Here is a 5227-nt window from a genome sequence, read left to right as displayed (position 1 = left end):
CATTTCCCTATGTGTATTTTCTTTTAAAAGAAATGTTAATGTTTATTTATTTTTGAGAGAAAGACAGAGCATGAGCGGGGGAGGGCAGAGAGAGCGGGAGACACAGCATCCAAAGCAGGCTCCAGGCTCTGAGCTGTCAGCACAAAGCCCGACATGGGGCTCGAATTCACAAGCGGTGAGACCATGATCTGAGCTGAAATCAGATGTCTTGCCAACTGAGCCACCCAGGCACCCATTATAAGTATTTTCTACTTGCTGTTTCCTACTTTCTACTGTTACCTAAGCAAGTTTTAATCCCCACTGAGAAATAATTATAACTTGGACATATTCATTTTTCCAGAAGTGTGAGCTGACTTTGGGAATCTGAAAAAAAAGAAGTTAGGAAATTAGTTTTACTAAGACCAAAATGATATAAGGCATTGGAAGGGTCAATTTCAATGCTTTTTAGAATGTCTCTGACATTGCTTCTCCTTTTAGATTTCACTAAATGTACAATAATTGACTAAACTTACTAATAATAAAGCAAACCCTAATTGTAATCAAGCAAACCTTAATATATTATTATGTGAAAGCATGATATAGTAAATTTACTTTATTTATATTCCTAAATATTTTGCAAGGCTACTATCTGTTCATTGTGTGACTATCAAAGCAGCTCTATCATACACATCAGTCAAAATGGGCAAAGGGGTGGTAAACCATAGCGTCTATAATTGAGAGAAACATTTTTCAGAACAACTTGCTTTTTTTTACAGGTAGGACCTTGGAGAAATATGGTCTGAGGGGGATGCAAAGAACATTGCAGACTACTTCACTTTTGCTATCTAAAGTGCACATAATGCTGATAAAAATTCTGGCCTAGAAGATAAAAAACATTACAAAAACACCAAGAACATTGTTATCAGATAGGAAGAACAAGATAAACAAACAAACATACATACTCAGAAACAATGATATACAACAAGCATCCATATCACAACTCTGCATAACAAAACTAGAAGTATCAATAGTCTCTGAGAGACTCACTATAAATCCTCTGTGGGAGGAAGAATGCATTTATGGATGGTGCCCTTTGATAGGCAGTGAATGACATTTTATTTACATAACCCACAAAACCAAATACAGGTCTATCTTGAGCATTTATACAACTTGGCAAAATTTCAAGCTGGAGATGGCACTAGTTGTTGATGTTGTTCCCTTTCCTGCAGTTAGAAAAAAATGCAAAAAATTCTCAACCAATTTTAGTTTTAAGAGCGCTAGACTTGTAAAAACACTGTTATTATGAGAGAAAAGGTCACTGATTTTCTAAACACAGAGACTTAGCACCACCATAAAAGTGAATTCATTTTATTAAATGAATGATGAGCCAAGAAGGTCACAGTGCCTTGAAAAGAACAATAGCAGGTCATGAGCTTATAAATCTTGGAAGAACTTTCTTTCATTTAAGAGGCCCAGGATTATTATGCGATTTGGCAAAGTGTAAGAAGCAATAGGAGGTCATTCAGGCTGATAGAAGGTACCAATTAAAACTTCAAAAATATTGAGTGTAAAATTTTCCAAGTGTGGATCTGAAAATGTGTAAAAGGGCCAAAATATATAATTTATGTCATTTTGCAAAACACAACACAAAATCAAGCGATTAATGAAGGCATATTCAATAACATAGGTGATTTTCCAACTATCATAAGAACGATCAATTCAAATTACTTTTACACTGCTTATTTGACACTCTGCTTATTTTTATTTATTTTCTAATTAGCTTGACTAATTATAACTTAAACCACTCAAGTTTCAGTTGAATAGAGATAATTGTGAATATTCCTTCAGTGTTATTAATTCATTTTCCTGTAAATGTTAGATTGTACCACCATAGTAGGGAATCACACCACTTCAGGATATCTCCATGGTATTTTATTATCAAATTCTCAGAAGATTGGGGGAGAGATAGATAGGTAGATAGATAGAACACAAAATATAACTCATTCTACTATAGTTCTTTGTCAATAAATCTCATTTCACAAAATACCAGATAAACTCTATAAAAAACAGGGTAAACAATTTGCGCACTTAATTCATAGTATGTAGCATGATATTTGGAGCATACTATATACTAAAAATATGTAAATTAGTGAATGGGGATTGGTTTTTTAAATTATTTTATAGTTGCATAACATACTTCTCAGTGGAATTGAGCATAGTGATTGTTTTTGTTTCTACCAAATATATCAAAAAATTAATTTCCAATTTCAACTCTGACATATGAAGAGCTTGGAAGTCATCATGCCTGACCTTAAAAATAAAATAGGGGTGCCTGGGTGGCTTAGTGGTTAAGAATTTGACTCTTGGTTTCAGCTCAGGTCAGGATCTGATGGTTCCTGAGTTTGAATCCTGTGTGGGGCTCTCCACGGGCAATGTGGAGCATGCTTGGGATTCTCTCTCTCCCTCCCTCTCTGCTCCTTACCCCCTTGTGCTCTTTCTCTGTCTGTCTCTGTCTCTCTTTCAAAAATGAATAAACACTAAAAAATATATTTAAAAAATAATAAATAAATAAATAAATAAATAAATAAATAAATAAAATAAATTGAACACACTAAATATCAATGAGTTTCAGAGAATTGGGACTGTAGGGCAAACTGCCACCTCTGGAGATGGATGAGTTCAGAGATAAAGGGGAGATGTGACCACTTGGAGCAAAGTGGCTGGATGCATAAACTATTAAGATATTTGACTGTTAATTTTGAGAAATTGCTGGAGTGTGGTAAGCTACAGGGGGCCCTGGTCTTGGTGGAGCTCAAAACTTCTATAGATTTAATGTCCAAAATCTCCACCAGGTTCTGGTGAGGAAGATTCAAAAAAGATCACTTTTTGTCTCTGGTAGGAAGAGAATAATCCTCCTGAAATATGTGTGGGGCATTTTCTGTAAGAAAGGCCTATTGTCTATGGAAAAAGCTTTTACTGGAGCCTCTGTCTTTACCCAAGAGGAGAAAAAGCTAAACCAGCAGAGAAACACATTGGGAGATACACAGACACGGCCCCCGGAAGATTAGGTTTCAGTAATAAAATTATAGAACATGTTCCTTCCCTCACACGTTGCTGTCAAACAAACAGGGCTCCACTATAATGATAGTGGATTATAGCTGCACGTGCTGAAATATGCAGTCTGTCTCACAGGAGGCGTACTTAAGGAAAGGAGGCAAGAAATTCCCCTAAAAAGGATTTGAATTCCCTGAAACATGTGTACGGGGAAGAAAAGCTTCCTTCCAATCTCTTAGGTTGTGTGTCTGGCCTAAGAATTAAACTGACATAAAGCAAATTAGCAGGAGTAAGCATACATATTTATTTAACATTTTTGTGTGTGTATAGCAGTCTTCATAAGAGAAATGGAGACCCAAAGAAGCTGTTAGGCTCAGAAGATTACATACCTCTTAATACAAAAAAAGAGACAGTGGGGATGTGACAAGACAAAGGGGGGTGGGCTACGGGGAGTCAATTGTGGCACAGTGATTGATAAATATACAGGGGGAAGTAATGGAAGGTGAGGGTTATTTTAGTAGACTAGTTTGTATAGGTTCATTTCAACATCAACTCAGGGTCTCTGGTGATCAGTGTTCTGTATTTTGTACAGGGAAAGCATGTTTCTCATGGGGCGTTTTTGACCTGCTTTTAGGTAGAAAGGGGGAGGAGAGAGAGCCCTTCCTGAACTGGCTCTTTCTCAAGTGCCTTCAGCTCGAAATAATCAATATCCTGAAGCAGCATGTTTTAGGGTGGCATACTATGAACCATGTCACCTATAACTACAATAAACATAAACATAGGCCAACCCCTAGCTAGATTATCATAAACCCTCACAGTAAAGGACTTTTAAGTTCAGTTCTTATTATTCAATGCAAAATGTCTGCCTTACAAAAAATTGCAAGTCATGCTAAATGGCAAAGAAAAAAAAAAAAAAAAAGAAAGAGTCTGGGAAAGAAAAGCATGTATCAGAACCAGACTCAGATATAATAGTGACATTGGCAATATAAGGTAGAGAACTTAAAATAACTATGATTCATGTGTTAAGGGTCCTATCAGAAAAAGTAGACAATACAAAGGAACAGAGGGATAAAGTAAGCAGAGAGACAGAAACTCTGAGGAAGAATCAAAAGGAAATGCTAGAAATCAAAAACACTGTAACAGAAATGAAGAACCCCTGTGATGGATTCATTGGTAGACTGGACACAGTTGACTAAAGCATGAGTGAGCTAAATTATAAGTCAATAGACACTTTACAAACTGAAATGAAAAGAGGCAAAAGAAGGGGAAAAGAAAAAGCCCAGAATATTCAAAAACTCTGGGGCAAACCCAAATTGTATAATGTATATGTAATTGGAACACTGGACGGAGAAGAAAGAGAGAACAGAGTAGAAGAAATATTTGAAGTTATAACAGCTGATGACATTCCAAAATGAAGGGTAGATAGCAAAATACTGATCCTGGAAGATCAGAGGCCATCAAGGATATAAATGCCAAAACAAGTCTGTACCATGGAATGCCATATTCAAACTGCAAAAACAGCTACCAAGATACACAGAAAATCTAGAAATAAGATTCAGGTAAAAAACAAAAAATCCCATTTTACCCATAGAGGAAAAAGGATAATCTGTATCTATATCCGTGTAGATATAGGTATATATTATACATAGAGGGAGAAAGAAAGAGACACAGAGAGACACAGAAAGGCAGACACATACAGAGATAGACATACACATGCACACACACACAAATAGAGAGACAGAGAGACAGAGGGAAAGAGTGAATTGGATTCCTAGATTTTCTGGAGGCTGATTACCTCAATCATTCGGTATAACAACTGGGACCTGAGTCTTGGCAGCCAATATAACTCCTGTGATGCTTCAGGAAACAAATGAATAATTATTTGTTTTTAAAAGGAAGAATAGTATCTGAACATCTAATAACCATATGGCAAAGGGCTAAGAATTTTAAATTTAGAAGATTTACATGTTGAAAATTTTGACACTTAGAAAATAATATTTCTAAAAGGTTTCAATAGTCTAGATGCGAAATATATCCACCCTAAAAATATCTAAACTTCTATAATCACAAAAAATCCCTAAAAGGAAATTTGTATTTAAAATTATGTTTTGTGAATGGAGCTTAGCAAGGAGTTTTAGCAAGCTCCCAACTTATTATATTTGTTAGCATCAAGCCAAACACTTTCTCTCAGTGT

The sequence above is a fragment of the Neofelis nebulosa genome, chromosome 6 (assembly GCF_028018385.1).
Source record: "Neofelis nebulosa isolate mNeoNeb1 chromosome 6, mNeoNeb1.pri, whole genome shotgun sequence".
Lineage (NCBI taxonomy): Eukaryota > Metazoa > Chordata > Mammalia > Carnivora > Felidae > Neofelis > Neofelis nebulosa.
This window is presented reverse-complemented; position numbering follows the sequence as displayed.